At 31.4% G+C, this 24,277-nt stretch overlaps 1 pseudogene; it reads right to left on the reverse strand.

Annotated features, from left to right (window-relative positions):
• Window positions 1–1,386: 1,386 nt before the first annotated feature.
• Window positions 1,387–23,120, reverse strand: LOC131180620 (disease resistance protein RPV1-like; annotated as a pseudogene).
• Window positions 23,121–24,277: the final 1,157 nt, after the last annotated feature.

The following is a 24,277-nucleotide window of genomic DNA, read 5'->3' on the forward strand; positions in this document are numbered from 1 at the left end:
GTTCCTTCTCTAGTTGAACCATTCTCCCTTCATAAGATCTCACTTGCCCCTCCAAGTCAATGATTTGCTCATTAGCAGCTGAAAGTTGGGCCTTCGTTGCCGCTGCATCCTAGACTGCCTTGATGATCTCCCTCCTTAAAAGATGGACCTTCTCTCTAAGCATTTATTGGTTCACAATCACTTCTAAGCCCAAGCTCATCGTTTGGGTCAGAATATCTTCCATGCTTTCTGGACCCATCCGAGTCCAATCTTCGGGGAGGTAGATCGAAGCTCCTAAGACCTTGGCTAGATTAGCATTCCCTTGTACTGAGCGGTTACTCTCTAGTGATTGAAGTAGAACTTGAGCACCTCGGGAGAGCAGTCGCCTGACTGGGATGGTCGATCCCGAAGATCCGCCCTCTGCACCTGAAGAGACTAGAGGCTGGGGAGGAGGTTCAGTGGGTTGAATGGGAGGCTCCAGAGTGAAGATCTCTACCTCCGAGGTCAGCTGCTTTTGATTTCGGACTGGAGAGCTCGGTGCTTCCACCAGAACCTGTCTCTATGCCTCGGTAGTAGCAACAGCTTCCTTCATCTCTAACACCTTTCGGGGGAGCTCCCTCTTTCGTTTACGATTTTCTTTCACTGTCTCACTTCCTACCATACCTGCACATAAAATAAATTAGTGAGTTCACTAGGACTAAAAGACTTCATATTCAAGTTTTTACCGATCCCTAGGCTGAGATCAAAGAGTTGCGGTTTAATGTTCTCATGGCCGATCACACTCATTATCCACCATCTCAGTTTAGCCATGATCACATCTGAACATGAGTATCTATGAGTGATCGCCTGGTTTTTCAGTTCCTTCACCATGGCATCCTCGACTTCATTCAAAGTGATCTTCTTTTCTGGCTTTGGGACCAAGTAATTCCAACTATGTGGAATGCCTGCGAAACCATTGGAATCTTTACTCCTAAGGATAAAGAACCAATCTTTCTAATTTTTTAGTGAGGAAGGGAGATCGGTGAAGAGCTCATAGTTCGGCTTCGCTTGAAAAAACCAGAATTCATCATCCTTTTGCCGAGCAAGCCAATGTAGTTCGGCGAAGACCTTTACTGTGAGCTCAAGTCCCTTAGCTTGGCAAAGACCTCTGAAGGCCACCAGAGTCTACCAAGAGTTCAGATGCACTTGAGCTACACTGACTCAGTGATACTTCAAGATATCTTTATAAAATTGCTCTAGGGGGAACCGTAGTCTGACCTTCAGTTGTTCTTCGTACACTACAATCAGGTCCATTTCGTCGAAGAAGTGGTCGCCCCAAAAATCCCCATGACATCTAATGAGCTCGAAAGAGTCAATTGGGAGATTACATTCTTGGCTAATAGACTCGAGATCGGCTAACCCGAGGACTTATGAGAGTTCATCCACAAGTAGATTCTCCTTCCTCATGACCAGAGCCTGTTTTTGCTTTGGCTCGGTAGGCAAATTAGTGATCGGAACAATAGTTGTACTAGGTTCGGATCGCCCACCTGGTCTAACCTCATCACCTTCTTCGGAGGTCCATAAAAAGTGAACGGAGGGTGGGCTTGCAACTCTCTGATTGTCGATACCGCTCATTTTCAAGAAATGAAGTTAAATTTGATCAAAAAAAGATCAAACTCTTAACAGATTGTAAATTTGCACCAGAAAAGTTAAGGAAATCGAGAGAGAGCATCGAGAGGCTTAAAGAAATGGAGAGAGCAAAAAGTGCGAATGATTCAAACTCCCCTCCTATTTATACTCATCCGAGTATTAAATATTCACGAGGCCTAAGGCGACGCATTGATAAGCGGGAAATCTAGTGGTATCCCACTTCTACATTGAGAGAAGATTCCAAAGGGGGAAGAGATCAGATAAGCGAGGTCGGTTGCGAGGATTGACCAAAAATAGGATAGTAATAGGGTCCGGATGGAAGAGATCGGTTAAATAAGGTATAACTAAAGATCAGATCGGATAAGGTTATGACGAGATCGGATTAGTTAAAGAAGGTATTAGCTAAAAGAGATCAGAAAAACAATCAATGCAATGCAATGCAAACATAATGAATAAAATAAAAATAGAATAAATAAATAAAATGGAATTAAGCTTAAATAAAAGTCTATTTCATTTCCAAAATATCATATTACATTATTTGGGTGATCTCTCCAGCCCGATCATTAATTATAGATATGCTTACCTCTTCTGCCCTACTCTCTACCCTTGTGTCTACAGTTCGACACCTCCCAATCTCAAGATGTCATTCAAGAGATATGTGGAGATCGAGAAGGTAGCTCTCATCAATTATGGTAAAGACTACAGAAAGCTCGGTGTCATTGTTGATGTCATCGACTAGAACCAAGCTATAATCGGGACCCCTGAGATGGTTAGAAGCCAAATGAACTTCAAGAGGTAGTCACCGATATCAAGATTGAAATTAGCAGTCCCCTTGCCCGAGATTGGTCTATGGCTCGAACCAGAAACCCTATTAGAGATTGGCACATTAGTCATTGTAAACCCTGATCGGCTGTTTAGTCCGGTTCCCTCACCTTCATTAGATGACGTTCTCATAATTCTCTAATTGCCAGCATCGCCCATTTTCAGGTGATAAGCAAAGAAAGTTATCCGAAAAATATCAAAATGGTCGTCATCCTAGAAATTAGTGCTGGGAAGGCAAGGCATAGGGCAGAACATGCCGAAAATAAACAAGAGAGGAAAAGTGTGAAGGTGAAAATGATAGAGCTTTCCCTTGGTATATATAGGGCTCAGTATTTAATACTCCCAAAACCTTAACCGACACATTAGGAAGTGAAGAATTTAATTCCTTCTTGATTTTCAAAGCGTACCAATGGAGACAAGATGAAGAGAATAGGTGAAGAGATCGGAAATGTAACAGGAGATCAGACGTAAAGGCGGAAGATACAAAGATAGGATTGGTTAAAGATCGGCAGATTGGATAGATCAGGAAGTTGGAAAATCAATGGAAGTTACTTCAGCCCATGACCCCCGATCTACATAGTCAGCTTTCTCCACTGTCGAATTTGAGTTTCTTAAAGCATTTTGGGTACGATCTGATCTCCACCATCCACTTCATTTCAAAATAAGGGTCCCAACTGTCGGATCTAAGGCAGTTAAAGCATTTGGTATGCCCCAATCTGCACCTTTGATTTCACCTGCAAGAATGGATTTTGGACCATAGGATTAAAGTAAATAACAGATTCAGCACCTTTTATTCCCAGCTCTTGGATCCATTCTGTAAGGCAAAATCCTCAACCGTTAGATTAGAGAAAAAGGGACAAAAGAGTCTTGACTTAGATCTTAGCCTTCAATTCTTGGTCTCTTTAATTCCTGACCCTTAGATTCAGTCCTTCTAGATCCACACCCTTCAATCTTGCCATCTGAAATCCCAGTCGTTCATTTGGAGACCCCTGTTCCCTATAAATACCTGAAAGCTTCACTGTAGAAGGGGTCTTTGGTCTGAGTTTTGAGATTTCGAGTATTAGTCCTAGGCTTTTGATCTTGAAATCTTGGTCTTATAGTTTCCCTTGGCACTTTGATCTTCTGCCTCAAGTTTCAATCTCTGTTTTTCATCCATCTCCTGGAATACAAAGTTATTGGTGAGAAAGAGGCTTTAGAAACATGTTTTCTAAAGAACCTCCTCCAGAAGTCCCAATATTCTGGTTCCATTCTTTAGTAGATTGGCTTAGAAGTTTGGTGGTCCAGCTTTGGTTCATCATCTAGATCTTGTTCCCATCACCTTCATTATCTCAAAAGGTGCTCCTAGTCGGCTCAGCCTTAGCAACCCCATCTTGACTTGAGATGTTAGCATTGGCTCTCCCATCACCTTGGTAGCTCATTATGGGTAAACATCTCAATAGCCCCTCTTCTGATTGAATGCAACTAGGCTATATTTGTTATGTAAGAACTCTTAGGACATCGAATCATACTGAACTTTTAGAATATATTAGTGTTAGATTGACTTATCTCACAAATGTTACATTCTACATGCTATAGTAACGCGTACATCATTTCAAAAGATTTTTATTTTTGTTAGTGTAAGAATAAGAGTTTGGATGATATAAATGTTACTGAGGTTTCGAAAGAGTAGTAAAGAAAGCGGATGAGAGTAAGGTAAATACGAGGGTGATGATATGGAGAGTTCAGATTTGATTAAAGAGGGAGGAAATAATAAGGTTGAGCAGATGTAAGTTCAAGTAAACATGGAGAGTTCGGGTAACTAATAAGAGATTGAAAATCAAGGAGACGAGAAAAGAGTCTGGACAGTAAGAAGAGAGATCAGAAATCAGGAAGACGAAAAAAGAGTCCAGACAGTAAGAAAAGAGATCAAAAATCAGGAGGACAAGAAAAGAGCTCGGACAGTAATGAAGAGATCAGGAAGTAGCACACACAATTTAACATTTCATACAATCTTAATTCTTTATATCATTCCTTATAAATATGAGAGTTTGGGAGACAATCTTTACCTTGAACCCCCGCAATTTCTATGCCTCCGTTATAAAACTCGTCTTTTGTGAACATGGGAGTTTGAGAGAGAGTTCTTTCCTTGAACTCCCGAAACCTTACATCTTTATGAAACTCGTTCTTTGGAAAATACTAGAATCCTAGAGAGAGTTCTTTCCTTGAATTCCCGCAGTTATACGTTCTATAAAGCTAATTCGGCACAAAATAGGGGAGATCGGGAGAAAGTCTTTTCCTCGAAATCCTTGCGGTCATCTTTTACAAAATTCTATAAATCCTTTAACAAACTTATCGAACAAATTTCAATGTTCAGTTTGCAGGAGAATTCTTCCAAGAACTCCAAACTTTATATTTAGACCCAATGGAGAGTCCCTCTTGGAATCCACGTGTTAATGTTATTAAGTTCCCTCCTTCAGTTCGATTCAATCAAATGAAACATCATAATGGAAAAAAAAAAACATTAAATAGATTAAAAATGAAACAATGTGGGTAAAGGTTTTACAGTTAGTTGTGCCGATGATGAGACCTTTCTTCATTAACTGAGAGTCCTCATTAATGAAGGGAATTCTCTAGGTTTTAATTAGCCCATTCCTTTTGAATTAGAGTCCTAATTAAAAGGAATAAAAATCTATACCCATATTGGTTCATGCATATTCACTACACACACCACATCCTTAATTATTTGGATGCCAGTGAGGAGGTGAATAATGAGTGAGCCGAGAGTCCTCTTCACTCATTGTATATCTCTAGGAATCAAATAATGCCTCTTTGGAATTAGAGTCCTAATTCGGGGAGGAAGGAATTAAATAAATGCATAATAAATTAAACAAACTCAATCCCAACTCACTTTGGAATCATCTCGTTTACCCACGTTTATGGGAAATCCAAAATAGTGAAAAATCATGCGTTCCTTTATTAAACCAAAGGAACCAACATCGCAATTTAAACCCTAAAATTATCAGTTTTAAATTATAAAGAGCACATTATTGAATTTACTTACTTGAGGGACGATGTGTGGTGCCTAACACCTTCCTCACACATATATGGACCCCAAACCTAGAATCTCTACTCTAGAAGTGGCATAAAAAAAAATTTTAAAATAAAAAAGATTTTCTTTAATTTCCCTCAAAATTAAAGTAGCGACACCTCACTTTTTTACTTCGGTGAAAATCATCCGGCGACTGCAAAACCCTTGCGACAGGAAGGAGAAATTTGGTGTTGATTTGCCTTTCTCCTATTCTGCTCAAGGGAAAGAAATAGGAACCCCTTTTTGTCTCACTTAGCTTTCTTTCTCTTATTATTATTATTATTATTATTATTATTATTATTATTATTATTATTATTATTATTATTATTATTATTATCTCTCGAGACTTCTCATGGGCCCTACTAGATTGATTTAAGGGCTCTTAACATGTTTTTTGGGCCTAATGTTACATAACGTGTTTGGTTAAATAGTAAAACTTAGTTTTAGGCCTCGAAAAATAAAGTTTGAGAAAAGCATTCATTTTGATGCTTTTGAGAAGCAAGTTTGAAAGAAACACGGGCAGCTAATTTTTATATTTTTAAGGTCAAAAATGCCCTTAATAAGTCATCATTTTTACCATTATGCTATTAAAAAAGTATTCTATTTTTTATAATCAATCCCTAATGGATCTGTAAAACTTTCTATTGCCTCTCTCAACTCCCTCAACCTCAAGCTTTATTTTGAATCAAACAATACAATCAAGCCAAGAAAATTTAGTCTTCTCTACTCTAGATATTAAACGTAATCGCTTTTTTTTTTTTTTCCTTCGTTAGCTATAATTTCATTTACTACTCAGCTCTCTTCTTTTCATGTATGCCCTCTTCTTATCTCTTGCTTTATGTTTTTTTTTTTTTTTTAACATTTTTAAATGTTAATGAAATTTGGAGTTCTTTAAAAAATATATTGGAATTGTGGGTTTATGTTGTGGATTTATGTTTATCTTATGTGGCTCTTAGGTAAATATGTTGTTTTATTATTCTCCCATATTTTGGTTGAATTGAGTGGTTTTGGATTATTTGAATTAGGTTCTTATGGTTGTAACACCCCTATATGCATAGTTCTGTGCATTTCACTGTTCCGATGACCGGTATCGGTCCGAACAATTAAGAGGATTCGAACCATATTGAAGTCATCTAGAAAAGCCCTGAACAAAAATAAATAGCAATTACATGAAGGTAAAAAGGAAATAAAGAAAACAAAGCATAATGGGTTAAATGAGCCAGGGTTCACAGCGATGGGTGACCGCACTAGGAAGTGACAGCGAGGTCAATTATAAATCTATTTTTGTATGGGGCATTGTGACACCGCAGGCCTAAGAATTATTACGAAGCTAGGGAAAATGTGAAAATCACAGAAAAAGGTAGAAAACCAGATCAAATAATTAGATTAGGGTTCCGGAAGAAATGCAAAATTATTGATAAACCGAATTAGACCGGCGAAGGGCAATTCGGTCAATTCACCCTTAGAGGTGACTCATGACCTAACTGTCCAATAAAATGTAAGAAATTAAAATTGTGAAATATAGAATTAAATTGAAGAAGTTATGGAAAAACAAAAGAGAAAGAAAAGAAATTGTAATAAATAGATTATGACATCATCAAATGAGGTAAGCATAACTTAAGAAATATTTATTATTTAATTAATTATTTTTGAGATAAAAATAAATAGAGATAAAAGAAAATTAAAAAGCAATTTTGGTCTTCTTCAACCTTCTTTTGCCGTCACACATCTCTCTCATCTCTCTCTCTCTCTTTTTTCTTTTATTCCACCATGAAAGTTCCCCTCAAGCCTTTATAAACCCTAAATTTAACCATAAATTTCATAGCTCATCAGCAAAGACTTGCTAATTACCCTTGGTTAAGAAGATTGAAAGCAAGAACAAGGAAAAATCTTAAAGAAATTGAAGATTTAAAAGTTACCTAAGTGAGGTAAGTTAGTCCCAAGCTTTCTTCTTATATATTTGGTAAATTTAAGAGTAAATGAGTTGAGATAACATGAAAAATGGAGAATTATACATGTATGAAGGGGGAGAGTATAGAATTCGGTCAACCATGAAGGGGTAGAAATTTGGGGTGTTTTGATTTAATTAATGGTGAATTCTAAATTGTGTGAGATTGTATATATGATTGGTGTAATTGAATTGATATAAATTTAGCAAACTAAATTGGGGTTCTTGAACCATGAGAAATTGGGGGGAAAAATTAGAGATTTTGGGATTTGATGCAATTGGACCTAATTGAAGTTTGAAATGGTCAATTGGGGTGAAATGGAATGTGTTGGAGTGATGAGAATTGAAATCAAATTCGGATTGGTGAGAGTCAATTCTGGACAGCAAGACCTAGGTCCATTTCAGGGACCAAAAACTGTAATTCTGCCACTCCAATTGGTGTGACGCCAATTAGAGATGAAAGTAGACACATAATGTCACAATTTTCATGTAGAAACCCTACCCAGAAAATGACTTTAAGTTAGTGAACAATTAGATCAAACCCGAAATTGGCACACTGCCCCTGTACAAAACTAACCATATAAACAGTACTTGTTCTAATAGTCATAACTTGGTGTAGGAAGGTCCAAATGACCTAAATTTTATACCGATGGAAAGCTGAGACATAGTACTACAACTTTCATAAAGAACAACAAACCAAATTCTATCCATAACCAAGTCAAATTGTCAACCATGATTGCTCAAAAATGCTAGAACCAAAATGGTACCCTGAATTCTGGGTTTGGACCAATTCGGCCAGCCTTAGAAAAATAGGCATAACTTGAGCTACAAAACTCTAAATGGAGTGATTCAAAAAGGGAATTAAAGCTAAGACATTAAGGAACAACTTTGATGAAGGAAAGTTGGCCAAATTCCCACTGTAGACAGACCAATGGAACAGTACAAACAAGTAACCCAAAACTGAAATTTTGAGATTTAACCCTAATAGGCTTTGAATTGAATTTGGCAATCAATGGCAACAAAAATATGACTCAAAATGTGGTATGTGGGTGTAATTAGAATTAGCATATCTAATTAGTATGAAAAAGTCAATATTTTGATCAAATGGTCAAATGAATAGTAACCATAATTATTGATCATATAAATAGTACTTGTTCTAATGGTCATAACTTGGTGTAGGAAGGTCCAAATGACCTGAATTTTACACCAATGCAAAGCTGAGACATAGTACTACAACTTTCATGAAGAACACCAATCCAAATTCTGCCCATAACCAAGTCAAATTGTCAACCAAAGTTGGTTGTTCAAAACTGCTAGAACCAAAATGGTACCTAGAATTCTGGGTTTGGACCAATTCGGCCAGTCTTAGAAAAATAGGCATAACTTGAGTTACAAAACTCCAAATTGAGTGATTCAAAAAGAGAATTAAAGCTAAGACATTAAGGAACAACTTTGATGAAGGAAAGTTGGCCAAATTCCCACTGTAGACAGATCAATGGAACAGTACAAATAAGTAACCCAAAACTGAATTTTTGAGATTTAACCCTAATAGGCTTTGAATTGAATTTGGCAATCAATGCCAACAAAAAATATGACTCAAAATGTGGTATGTGGGTGTAATTAGAATTAGCATATCTAATTAGTATGAAAAAGTCAATATTTTGACCAAATGGTCAAATGAATAGTAACCACAATTACACTAAGTACAAAGGACTCAATTTTATAAGATAAATTAAGTATACAAAATTTAATTATTAAATTTATTAGTTAAAAATAAATTGAATAGATATTGAAATACCTTAATTATGTGTTTCAGTGGAAAAGAAGCCTCCAAGGAAGGAGGAGAAATTGAACTAAGTCAAGCCTAGATAGAGGTTTGTGCACAACTAACTCTTTTGTTATTTTTCACTTGCAATTTGATTTGAATAAGTTATTGTATGATTTATGATTTTTGTTATGTTAAGAACTTTAACTTGTTGAATGAAATTGTATAAATTAAATATAAATTTTCTTATGCATTTAAGGATTTATTGCATGTTTTTGAGAATTATAAATTTTGAGTTTGATGTGTTGCCAACCTTGAGCATGAAATTATAATGATTAAATATGTTAATGGTTTGTAAACACTTTTGTGAATTGCAATTGTTTTGAATATGAGTTGAAACCACAGTTGACATGGCAATATGTTTTGTGTTCTCATTAGCTTGTCTAGTGAGATATCTCCTCCACTAGATGGGGTGAGTTCCTTCCTTTCTGGCTTGCCAGTTGGGGAAGAGTTTGGATGAGTACTTATATATACTAGCTAGTCTTTGTTCCTCCCTTTTAGCCTCGGTTATTGGGAGAGTTTGCCTTATTGTGGTGTACAACACGACATCGATCGTGAAATTTTGTGTCATGGGCAACTATGTGAATTGTTGGCAACGCCCTTTAAATTATGCATAATTTGATAAATTATGGTCGAAATAAATAATTTGTCAGTGATTCAAAAATATTATGTTGTTTCATGATTTAAAAGAAATGTAGATAAATAGTTACTATTTGATCAAAATGTTATTCAATTGAATAATTTGCATGATTGAAAATATTGATTTTTGTATGTCATGAATTTTGAAGAATTTAGAAATTTTAAATTTTTATCTGTTATGACTTGTCAAGCATAACTTGTATTGAGTTTTAAAATATTAGTTTGTGCACTACTGAGTTCACCACTCAGCGATAGCTTTGTATGCTGTCGCAGGTGAAAGAAAATTTAAAGCAGCTGAGTGAGGTACTTGAAGACAGTGGGACTATCTTCGGGTATATCATAGGTATACCGTTGTACATTAGATTTTAATGTAATTATATAATTATATGTATGTAATTTCATTCGAGCAGTTGCATCAACTCTTTTGTAGTATTATTTTTGGAATGTAATCAAATACAAATTATTATAATATTATCTTGAGATTTTATGTACTTATAAAGTTTTGTACTACTAAATTTTTAATACTCCTATTAATGTAAATATTAATTTTGTTACCTTAATGAGCTGTTTCAATGTTTGATTTAATTCAAACTGTGTATTGGGTTGCTTGTGCTGATTTGTGCAATGAAATTGAATAATGGAGTTGTGGTTGAAAAAATATATTGGGAGTGTTTTTCTTTTTATGTTTTGAAGAACTATTTTCTCAAAATACAGACGGCACTCTGCCGAAATTTTTATAAAAATTGCGGAGATTTTAAATATCAAAAAATTTGATTTATGATTAGACTTCAAATAAAGGTTTTTAATATCTGGAAAAAAAATGAAAATGAACTGAAATTGTTTTAAAAAAATCCTTTGTAGTATATTTAATGAGTTACCGGTAGGCGAAATTCGGTAATTTATTAGGTGTACTACGGGATTATGTTGTGCCTTATGGAGGGGTAAGGTATGACAATGGTTGTCTAATTGTAATGACATCTATGATGTTAATTTAGATATGGTAGTTCTTGATTTGTGATGTATTGTTTGTATACTGTGAAGCATGGAAACTCCAATCATTGGAATTTACCCATTTTGGAAATGTTTTTGAGACAGAAACTGCAGGACAAGCTCATGACACATTTTGGGGCCGTGTCCGGAAAAATCAAAATATGGAAATGCATTTTCGACAGTTAGAGATAACTTCTAGCTTACAATTGGTGTTTATTAATCCTCCTCATAAAACCTAATATGTAGGATAATTGTAGAGAAACTTTCATTAATATTTGTAAATATTAGTCTTTTTAATTAATTTTTATTTGTATTTTATAGTTTAATTAAGTTAAAAGTAAATTTCTTTTGTCTAATTGAAGTTTGTTCACTTTATGCAAGAATTGGTGAAAAAATAGTGAAAAATGGAGAAAGTTTCATACAGACAAAATATTATATGGCTACCTGTAAGATATCTCATGGCTCTCTGTGGGATTGTGGAATGCACATGGCCAGCTATGGGATTTACTCTAGAGTACCACCAGCTATGAGATGCTCTCTGAAGGTCTTTTCTCAACTAATAAGATAGTGACAACTCACGAGAGTTAGTGGAAGAGTCTAAGATAGAGATTAGTTGAGATTTTCTTCAATTTAGGAGAAGAGAAGACTTTTTTTTTCACTATTCCAAACACTCAAAAAACCCAATATTTTCTGTTGGAGATCAAGGGGTCTTGAAAAGGGGATTTGGGAGCTTGAAGGAGGAAGAACCAATCTACATCTTATAGAGTTTTATTTTCTTTTCTGTCCTTTTAATTTCTTTAATTTGGGAGAAATCCATTTTTATTTAATAATGTTGATTTTGATTTGTTGAGTTTTATTGTGGTATTTGACATTATGATTGGCTAAATATTAATTAGCTAGGGATTTATTGTAGCTTAACTTGATTTTAATTTCAAGAATTTAATTTAATTTTCTCTATCTTGCAATTGGTTGTTATTTTGATATTAATGCTTTTGGGTATTATAATTGATACTTAATTGGTCTGTTATTTATAATTTTAGCTAGGAAGCACTATTATAAATATGATCTTCATAGCAACTAACATATGATTTTCAACTGAAAGTGAGAACTGAGGTTGGATCTATGGGATATTTGCAATAATCTTGTCTTAATGCTTTAATTAATTCAGTAGCTCTTATTGGGAAATAGGAATTACCTCTGTTAATTGGAAGGTTTGATAATATCAGAAAGGAATTATTAGATAATTTTTTTATCATTACCTTTGCAGAGATTGTAAAAGTGATTATTAGACAAAATCAATTGTAATTAACTATTGGATCAAGTTAAATCAATATTCCTAAAAACTTTTTAATTGATTTTATCCTCAAAGTTTTCATTTCCCTTATTAGTTAATTTTCAATTATAGTTAATTTCATTTTTAGCTAAATTTTAATTTTATTTTGATTTTCTAGATATTAGTAAAATTGACACAAATTTTGCTAATTCAAGGCAATCCTCATAGGAACGATACTTTACTCTTCAAAGTATTACTTGTGTGATTCCATGCACTTGCGGACTAGTATCAAAATCCATTGTGAAGCTGCCCAATGCCACCGATGATCTCATCTTCTCTCGTGTCTAAGCTTGCTAGATTGATCAACTACTTCACCAGCATTGTAAAGTGGTCTGAGTCTTGTCGGTGATGTTCATAGTGGTTAGGGGAGTTGACGAGGAGAGGAAGGCATGAGAGAGAGAGAGAAGGGTGGTGCCATGTACTTTTTTTGTTTTTTATTGGTCCTTAGTTTGTTTCCTTTTTAATTTCTTTTCTTATTCTTTTTATTTTCAAAACTTAATAAAATATAATAGATTATAATAAAATAACAAGTTCTAGAATAATTGTCCTATCTACTTACACTATACTCATTCTAATTTTTTTTTCTCAATAATTAAGCAAACTAAATTAAACAATACTATTAATATTAACAAAAAAAATTGAAAATGCTAACAATGATAAGTAAAACATAATTAAATTATCAACTTAATAGGTTTATTAGTTTTAAATTAATTCCATATATTCATTCTATTTATGTATTATTTTGTTCAATATTTATAAATATACCCCTATATTTTTTATATTTACGCATTTCCTTATATTTTCGTTTCCTATATTTTTGATAATGTCATTTTCACGTATCCGTTTTCACATTTCTCCGTGTTCACATTTCCATTTCCATTTTCATTTCCGTGCTACATGGTCTGTATATTTAGGGCATCAAATTTAAAATTGAGGCAGGCTTTTTGATAATCTCAATTTCCTATTTTATTTCCTGTTTTGAATTTTCTGTTGTAGTTAGGATATCTTGATTCTTAATTTTTGCCATTTACTATGCAATATGTTGATATTTTATTTCCTATTTCGAATTTTTCCTATTTTATTTCATATTTCAAATTTTCTGTTGTATTTGGAAATCTACTCTGCAACTTATTGATATTGTTGGTGTAACACCCCAAATTTTGAAACACTAATAATAGATGTTACTATATAATTGAAGATTTAATTTATAGAAGTTTTGGGGAGAAAGTTAAATTTGGAAATTGGATTTATAAGTGAAGTTTTGAAGTTTTGAGTGTAAAATAGACTTTTAAAAAATTGAAGGACCAAAATGAAATTTGTTTAAAAAAGTGGGACAGCTGGTATATTAAGCCATGTGATAGCATCTCTAGCAACAAATTAAAAAAAAAAAAAAAAAAAGAATAGAAAGAAGAATCGGGAAAGAGAAAGAAAAGGGAAACAAAAGGAAAGAAAGAAGAAAGGAAAAAAGGAGAAGAAGAAGGGAAGAAAGAGAAGAAAGAATGGCTCGATTTTTAAGGAAAGAAAGAGAAGAAAGAATATCTCGATTTTTTATGTTTTCCAGCAAGCAACGACACTGGCAAGGGAAAGAGAGGGAGAATGGTTTGAAATACAAGAAATAGAAAGGAAAGAGAGGCAGTAGATGTTTACTTTCAGGTGAGTTTAGTAATTTTTCACTATTCATTTTTGGATATATTTAAGTTCTATATATCTAGAATTAATGGTTAAAATTTGGTAGTTTTTCAACGATTGATTTGGAGAAATAAATTTTTGAACCTATGCTATCTTAATTTTGGAATTCTAGATTTAGGCTGATGAAATTTGAGGAAATTAAATAGTTAGAGTGCTCACAAAATTATGAAATTTGCTAAAGATAATCTTTAGGATGTTGGAGATTTTGTGTTAAAATTTAGTGAATTTTGGACTTGTGGTTTGTGAGATATAAATTGTTTTGTATGAGTTGTCTAAGTAAGAATTATTTCTATAAATTCAGAATTTGATGGGTTGAATAAATATTTTGATATTTTATGATGTAGAGATAATTTAATGCTAAAATTTTTATTGATGTTGTATTTGGATGTCTTGAACATATGGTTAAAATTTAGAATTTATCTGATAGTTGAAATATTATTTATGAATTTGAATGTTCAAATTGCCAAATTTGGTATTAAAAATTTGATTAAGTCGAATAAATTATTTTGATAGAAATAAAATTATTTTGAGGTAAGATTGGTGTTTAGTGAATGTTTAAGTAATTGTGAAATATTTTTTAAGAAATAAATACATATGTTTTAGTCAGATTTTTGGTGTTATGGACATATGAAATATTTTGATTGAGATTTGAGTATGAAATGTTGGAATCAATATTTATATAGAGATATAAATTGGAAATTTGTGTATATGTTAATATAATTATTGATTTGTGGATTGAGCATTGTGATAAGGGTTTAATTTAATTTAAAGAGGAAATACTGTCAAATTTTTATTAGATATTAATGCAAAGCATGGTGTTATTTTTGAGTAATTTTTAAACCAAAAATGAAAATTTCAGTATGATATTTTTTCACTCCAAACCAAACTATTTGTATGTAAAAACTCAAATCAAATGAAACTAAAAGATCATATTTTAGTTCATATTTTAATAAGTTGAAAGGAAAATTTTACCGTACAGCCATACGACCGGTCATGTCATATGAAAGTAAGTGTTGAGCACTGAAAGAGTCGTATGTGTCTAAGCGAAGAGTTGCTGAAATGAGAATGTTAAGGTAGATGAGTGGCCATACTACACTAGATAAAGTTTATAATGAGAGTATTAGAGAAAATGTAGGAGTGGTGCTAATTGAGGATAAGTTGAGAGAAGGGAGATTAAGGTGGTTTGGTCATGTGAAGCGTAGACATACGGAAGCTCCAGTTAGATAACTAGAACACATTAGGTTAGATGATAGAAAGAAAAGAAGAGGTAGGCCTAAACCGACTTGTAGGAGAGTAGTACAACATGACTTAGAAGTACTACACATTTTTTAGGATTTAACCCAAAATCGTTTAGAGTGAAGAAAGAGAATCCATATAGCCGACTCCAAATTTTTGGGATAAAGGTTTAGTTGAATTATATATATATAATTAATTCTGACATTGAAAATATAACCATACTAATTATTATATTCATCATTCATTGTACATATGACAAATTTTGTTATTTTGTAATTTGTAATATAAGCTAATTAGTATTTATCTATCTATACATTTATATCCATATAAAATAAATAAATAAATAAATAAATAATAAATAAATATTTTTAAAATTTTGATTTTTTTCTTTTTATTTTTTATTTTTTTCATTTTGATTAGATCAATTAAGATTTTTTAAACTTAAAAATTAATATTTATATATATAATTATTTATGACATTGAAAATATAACTATATTAATTATTATATTCATTATATATGACTTTTTTATTTATTAATTTTAATATTATTAATATTAATTAATATCTATATATCTATATAATAAATAAATATAAATATAAATAAATAATAAATCTATCTATATCTATATATTCTATATCTCTATATTCTATATTAAAGTTAAAGTAAACAGAATGTAACTCTCTCTTTATTTAGTGTTCTTTTTTTTTTAATTTTTTTTTATATATTTTATATTTTAATTTGATCAATTAATATGTTTTTAATTAAAAATTAATATTTTTATATAATTATTACATATAAATTTTTTTTTTTTTTTACTAAATAGAGGGGAGTTCGATAGTTTTTTTTTTTTTTTTAAACTTACCGAAACACTGAGGAGTTCAATAGTTAGGATTTTTTTTTTTTTTTAATTTATTGAAAGGTTAAAGAGATTCCAACAAGTGTTACACTTATTTTAAAGAGGAATTTGTTACTTAAAAAAGAAGGTATATCCTTATACATGTTCTGATAAGTTCTACACTTAATTTTTTTTACGTAGGATTTATAATATGATGCGCAAATTAGATTAGACTCAAATTATTTTTTATAAATTTGAAAGGTAATATTTTTATATAATTATTAATTATGATATTAGAAATATAACTATATTAATCTTATATTATTATATTTTTATTTTATGGTTTTTAATATTTGAAATTTTAATTCTAGCATATAATGAAATAATGTCATATGATTTTTTTTAATAATTTGAATTCCTAAAGTTGCCATTTATATATAATATCATATGACCATGTATTGCATGGGTTTGTATATATTATTTATAAATATGCTTCAAAATTAAATACACAAGTAGATTAATTTATAGGGATACCATTAAAAATATAAAAAATATTATATATGTTTATGATGCATTTAAGATAGAATTTTTACAAATTGTTACTGCAGTTGAGATAGAGGGAAAAAATTAAAAAGATCCAATTAATGTAATAAAAATAAATAAATAAAAAGTCTCCATTCATGTAATCAAAATAAATAAAAGGTCACTATTTATAATGATTTGCTGCATGGACAACCATTTTTATACTTATTTCACTTATCTTATCCCACTTCCCCTTAAATTCTTTCCTATGCAATTCCTTTGCAATAACTAGCATCTTATTGTCCTCTTTCAACTTGGTTTCTATAATTTAGTGCAAGTTTTGTTGTGACTACACTCGCATTTGTCTAATTCAATGGCTTTGTGGCTATTCCATTCATGCAAACAATTTTTTTATTTACTTTTTTTTTTTACATGATTTTGATTTTTTTTTATGAAAAAATCTAGTATATTTATAAGAGTCTCTCCCTTTAGGCAACTTTTTTTTTTTACAGAATTTTTAATTTTTTTTATTTTTTTTTTTTACCTTTTAAATATTTTTTCTTTCTTATTCTTATTAATACAATTAAGAAAAAGTCAAGGAATTAATTTACTATGTTAATGAAAAAGTAATATATATATATATATATATATATATATATATATATAAAGCTAAGACAAATATTAAGTTTAAAATTTGACTTTCTCTTTGTTTGGTATTATTTTTTTTTTTAAATTGAGTTTTTTTAATGGGAACAAAGATTTCTTTTTAAGTTTAAAAAATAATATTTATTTATAATTAATTAAGTTTGGAAATCTAATCATATTTAATTATATTTAATTTGAAATTTCGTTGTATATTACCATTTTTCTATCTTGTGATTTTTAATATTCAAAATTTTATAAATTGTTGTATTATTTTATTTTTTAGGAATTTTTTTATTTTTTTCTATATTTTGATTAAATAAATTAAGATTTTTTAAGTTTAAAGATCAATACTTATTTATAATGATTTATGACTTTAGAAATCCAATCATATTAATCATATCATTAAATATTTAAAATTCATTGCATATTACTATTTTTTTTTTATTTTAAAATTTTAATTATTGCATTATTTATAGTGTTGCTTTGCTCTTACAAAAAGAATTTGCAATCTATGCACTATTTATAAGTGCTTATAAATGATTATCATATGATTGAGATTCATTTATTGGAAGTTATTGTGAATACTTTCTATTAAAAATTGTTTGATATAAATTTATGAAATCATCTCAAAATTTTACAGCCCTGAATAAATTGTAATGCAATGTGTAAAAGGAAAAGGATACAATTTTTGTTAATATCAAAGTAAGTGTATTAACAAGAATAAAAAATAATTAAATAAAAGACAAAATATAAAATATGTGGAAAAAGAAAAATTAGGAAGTAAAAGTTATTTTAACTATTCAAAGTATGGAGGAGATACAATAAAAAGACTGAACAAAAGTACCATATGTCCTATTTAACGAAAATATCTATATTTTTTTTATGTCTGATTCTGTTTTATATTTAATTTTAATAATATTTATTCATTAAATTATAAATAAATAAATATATATATATATATATATATTCATTAAAATATAAGATAAAAATTATTATATTATTAAAATATTTATTAAATAATTTAATAATATAATTTTAATAATTTTTCACGCATAGCGTGAGAATTCGGCTAATTACTGGCACACTATACCAAGATTAATAATTTTTATATCTCAAAATTAAATTTGTTCAGCACAATTTTAACAATTTAATTTCTTCAATTTTTATTTTGGGCTATAGAAATAATTAACATTTAAAATGAAGTTCAAATTATACGGGAAAAAAAATAAAAAAATTGCCATAACTGTGAAAAATTAAAAAAAAATTACCACTTAAATTTGGCTAATAAATATATGTCAAATGGCTTATACTTTTATAAGCCATTTTTCAAGTTCAACTTCCCAAATTTTGAAAATTACGTTTTCATCCACATATTTTACATAATTTTTTTTTCTGAAAAGTGTAAGCATGGGCCCTCCAAAATTTATAAATCTTCATACAATCTCAATAACTTGAACAAGCTTTTCATTATAAATTTTTTTTTTTCTCCCTCAGTTTTACAGGTATAATTCTGCAATTGAATTGGAAAAGCTTTTCTTATTCTCTAGTACCATAGGATGTTCAACAATTGGAAAATCTCTGCTCTACAACCAATAAAATAAATAAAATACTTCTAACAATGGCATACTTAGCTTAATAGTGTTGTAATTTATAAATGCACCTCTCAACTTATAAATAAAATTTTTGTTAATTAATAATGACATTAATTAACAAAAATAGAATTTCTACAATACCAAGTAATTAGCTGTAAATTCCGTGAAGAGATAGAGAAGAGTTGAAGGAAAGCAACTTCAAGCACACATGTATGAGCATCAAAGTAAAGACCATCAGGGTCGGTTGGGCTTTGGTTTGATCTGAAGCAGTAGCCAGGCATATAACTAATGTGAACAAAAAAGATAGTGAGAAATTTAAATCGAAACATTTAAACTCTTGCTTCTCTTTCAATCCTTGAAGGGGATATTGTTCGTCATGTTCATACTCAACAATAGGAGTAAAGAACAATCCCTCCGACATGGTCCTATCATGAAATACCATCTCTGACCATCTTTTTCCATTATCATCATCGTCCAAGTTATGATCAAATATAAGATGGACTCCACACTTGTAGACTTTACACTTATGGGCTTCACTCAAGTGTAATCTGTTGAATGAGTAATTGATCGAGAATTGAAATGAAGCCTCCCTGATACGAAATTTCCTAGAATGTAAATGAATGTTGGAATACCAAAGAGAAATGTGATGTCTTTTGATCAGTCTGCAAAAAGAATGCATTTCGAGGCTATCTCCAGAGTCAGTTATGAAGTTGCATCTGCATGAAATAGAAATACCAGTCTCGATGAAATTACGAGAATGATTAGCTTTGGGTGCAACTAGAACACCAAAAGCAATCTTAATGAAGTCAGGAGAATGGGAATGAGGATCAGATGTTGTGAGAGAGAATGACAATGAAGATCCACTATCATTTTTGTACATCATCCATTCTGGCAATTCACTTCCCGGGATGCATAAACATTCTAGGCAATCATGCAGCGTTGCATCAGCCTGTTAAAAAAAAAATTATATATATATATTAACAATCTGGTTCTCATGTCTTAAAACGGAATAAAATAAATTATAAACCAAAAGTTTTTTACTTTTCAATTTTCAAATCAAACCAAATAATTTAAAGGTAAATCAAACTAAACTCATAAAATTAATTTGATATTATTTTTGGATTCATAATCTAAATAAAATAGTGCACTTATATACCACTACAGGGAAAGGGATAAACCTTTTTGCCCGAATATTGACAATGCTCATTGAACAGAAACTGTTCCTCTGGTTGTCCAATGCTTTGAAGTTTCAGCAGTAGACATTCCATCAATTGACTGCATGCACTCTGATCCAATTTAATGCATTTGCTAAGATCCATCAAAAACCAGGAATTCATATATCCTTGTTTGAATGATCTCGATACAGATTCCAGAGATATGCAGTTTATTACAGCTAACCATTGTAGAGCTGATGGAAGCTCTGGCAAAAATTGAAGCCTCTTGCAATCACTTAAAACAAGTGTTGTCAACTTAGAACATTGCTTGATGCTTGTAGGTATGCTTCTGAAATTATTTCCACGTAAATATAAATGTGCCAATGACCTTAAAGAACCAAGATTACCGGGAATTTCTGATATACCACAATCGTCAAAAGAAAGATGAAAAAGACTGGCCAAACCTGTGAAATGAGGCAATATCAAACCTTCACATCCATCACAGATCAAGAAGTACAATTTCTTCAACTGATTGATGGAAGATGGTAGTCTTTTTATACCACTTCTAGTGGCTATCAGGTATTCTAGAGATTCCAGGTCCCCCAAATTCTCTGGCAATCCATGGAGATTCACACAATCTGTGAAGTCTAGCTGCTTTAGAAATTTCGGATTGCACATACTGTTTGGAAGACTTACTAGCTTTGAGCATTTTCCAAAATGTAGATCTGTAATCTTGCTTTGGTACTTAGAAGACCAAGAAAAATCAACCAAACTCATACAGCCTCTCAAAATTACAACCTCAAGTTCTGGGAATTTCGACATGTCTGGAATTCTGATCAATTGTTTCGAGTTTCTGAGGTCCACAAATTTCAAGTTTTTAAGACACTGCAATGACAAAGAAAAGGTTAAGAATAAGTTTCAATATACTCAAGTTTCAACAGATAATTTCATAAAGAATCATGCTCAAGCATACCGGAGCATCTTCGTTCCAAAGTTGTTCGAGTTGGCTACTATGCATGTGCAATTCAACAAGATTCTCAGGGCAAAATGTCGATGGCAATGATTTCAAAGGGTATTGATCCCAGTAGAGAAACCTCAGCTCATTTGGAAGAAAATTCAGGTCTTTAGGAAGATGTAACTTCATTTCCTTAGAGCCAGGATTGTAAAATTTGAGCAATCTAAGCTTAAAAAATTTCTCAAAGGCAGAAGGACATAGTTCTATGTTTCTAATTTTGGACAAATCCAGTGATATGGCTTCAACACTTTCAGCCCCCTGATAAAGAAAATTAAGCAAAGAAAATGAGCATAAAACATGCAAAACTACATTTCTTATTTAAAAAAAAAAAAAGAAAAAAATCAATGCATTTTCTTACTTTGTCTGTTTTCAGTATGTAATATATATCCTCGGCGTTCCACATCCTGCAACGCTTTCTAGGCTTTTTATTTTCCTTGCAAACAATATCCTTATCCATTTGTTGTAGCAGGTCATGCATCCCTAACTTCTCTTTGGAAATAGTTACCAGAGACTTGTCAAGCAGACTACGTATTCCACTTTCTGCAAAAAAAACCGCAGCAATCTAATATATTTTTTACACGATCTTTATTTTCCCCTTTAAAAAAACATGCAATATCCAGAAATATACTCTTTTCATTTTCTTCTAGTCCATCATAACTTCTTCTCAGAATGCCCTGAATTTCCTTATTGGGAATAGTGTCAAGTTTTTTCAACTCACTTTCCCATTCTTTAACACCCTTACCATAAAGGCTGCAACCTAAAACCTTGAGGGCTAATGGAACTCCTCGAGTATAACTTATCACTCTTTCTGATAGCTGCCTCATGTATCCATTTGTGGGTTGAGTTTGTTTGAAGGCATGCAAGTTAAAGAGTTGAAGAGATTCACAATCATTTAATTTCTCAACCTTACAAATACATTTCTCGCAGCCCACAATTTCAAGCACTTGCTTATCTTTGCTTGTTACAATGATTCTACTTCCTGGACCACACAAATTCCACCCTTCTACTAACTCTTTTAGGTGTAAGTAACCATACACATCATCAAGAACAACAAGAGCTTTTGTATTTTGAAGTCTTCTTTTAGTTGAATGACGCAATGTACATGGTGTGCCTACATCAAGATTTTCTCCTCCTAACAATTTGCCAAGGATTTCATGTCGTAACTGAACTGGAGTGCGCTTTTCTAACTCTTCTCGGACATTTGCAATAAAGCATTGACTCTCAAATTTGTTCGCAATTTTATTAAATACTTTGTCTGCAATAGTTGTCTTACCTATACCAGGCATTCCCCAAATTCCTACCATACGCACATCTTCAGATTCAAGACATAACAATGATTCAACTTTCTTCACACGAGAATCGATTCCAAAAAGGCCATCATTAGCGTAAACACTTAGAAACGAGTGATTTATTTTCTTGCGAACATCATTGACAATTTCGTCAATTAGTTTAGATTCAGGCCTGATCACAAATAAAGACCAAACAATAGTAATTCAGAATGAAGCACAAAGAAATAAAGTAACAACAGAAAAATCAGTGATATAAGTAAAAAAAGACATTGAAAATAAGTGTCTTACTTAATAATTCTTGAATCCCACCCTGAAATGTTGGCCGTTCCCTTCAAAGCACGGCTCCAACTCTCCACGTTTTCTTTGAATTTTTCTTTATATTGAGCAAGTGCATCCCCAAATCTTCCTGTCAATTCTTGAACGTCTGAGGGATCTACTCGGTAAAAAACTGGTAATACTATTTGTCCTGTTGTTTCCTGGCATTCAAGAATCTTCACAAGCTCATCCAAACACCATGGAGAAAAGGCATAGTTTTCTGAGAAAATGACTAAGGAAAGCAGTGAGTTTTCAATTGTTTTCAAGAGGGCTGGTGAGATCTCTTCTCCTCTGTCAAGGTTTTCATCCTTGAAGGTGAAGATTTGTTTTCGATGCAAAGCTTCGTACAGATGACTGAGAAAACCATCACGGATGTCTGCACCTCTAAAACTTATAAACAAATCATACTTCTTCCATTGAGGTTTGATTGAAGAAGAAGAGGAAGAAGAAGAAGAAGAAGAAGCCATAATCTGTTAACTGATAACAAGAGAATGGCTCCGACTCTTTTCTAATGAAAAACTTGAGTTACGGTCATGGAGAAGCGAAGACGAAGACTTTTGATTAGTTCGGTGGCATAAAAATTGAGTGCGAAATGTGCCTGTGTATGTGGCCCTTGTCCGATGGTGAAGACTGAAGACTTGAATTTCAATTGGAATAATAATAATAATAATAATAATAATAATAATAATAATAATTTCATAATTTCATAATTTCCAGCTGTTCTGTGGGAACTTCCATGTAATTTCACTCACAGTGTAAAATAATTTGTTTCCATAATTATATAAAATGCAATCTTCTTTTGTTAAATTTTGAGAATTTTATTTGCGAGTAAAATAATGGGTTTGGTTAATATTAAGTAATATTAATAAATTAAATTTTTATTATATTATAATATTTATTAATTTGATTAATGTAATCTTATCCCTAATATTTAACTACAAATTAATAAAAATACATACAAAATTATTTTAACTTCATAATTTTAAATATATTTTATCACATGGGCAAGTTTTGATTTGTAATCAATGGTTTTAATTCATTGAGGGTATGAGCTTGAATCGACTTCTAGCAATGAATTAAAACTGTTTAGATTACGAATCAAAATCTTCGCGATGCCAATTCTGATTTAGATTTTAATCTTGATTTCAATTCAATCTAATTTGATCTGATTTTCATCAAATCTAATAATTAAGATTTTTTTTTTCAATTTTTAATTTTTAAAATAAAAAAATGGATTTTACTCTAAAATCAAACTGACCGATTCCATTACGGTTCAAATATAGCATGATTTTGACCAATGTCAGTTTAATTTTAGTTCAATATAAATTAATTTAATTTCAATTTGATTAAAAAGCTAACTGATCTTTGACTGGACCTAAATTTAAGTGCCTCTCCACTGACTCCTAAATGAAAAGAGAAAAACTATTTCTTAATATAATATATTTTTCATTAATTTGAAGATAATATATTTAACATAATATATGTAAATTTTAAAATAAAAATTCACCCCATTTTATGAGAGACACCAAAGCATTTACAAAATATAATTTGAGTAAACTTATAATTGATTAACATCCAAAGCCAAAAAGACAATGATTGGTTCTTTTGTGAGAGAAGAAAGGATTATTATGTGCATGAGACAGATAAAATTAATAAATTTATCTTCTTCATATGCACAGTCAAATTTGTTATTTTTGCTCTTGATGAGTTATTAGAAACTAATTTTAATTGGAAGGGAGGGTTAAACACTT

The sequence above is a fragment of the Hevea brasiliensis genome, chromosome 6 (assembly GCF_030052815.1).
Source record: "Hevea brasiliensis isolate MT/VB/25A 57/8 chromosome 6, ASM3005281v1, whole genome shotgun sequence".
Taxonomy (NCBI): Eukaryota; Viridiplantae; Streptophyta; class Magnoliopsida; order Malpighiales; family Euphorbiaceae; genus Hevea; species Hevea brasiliensis.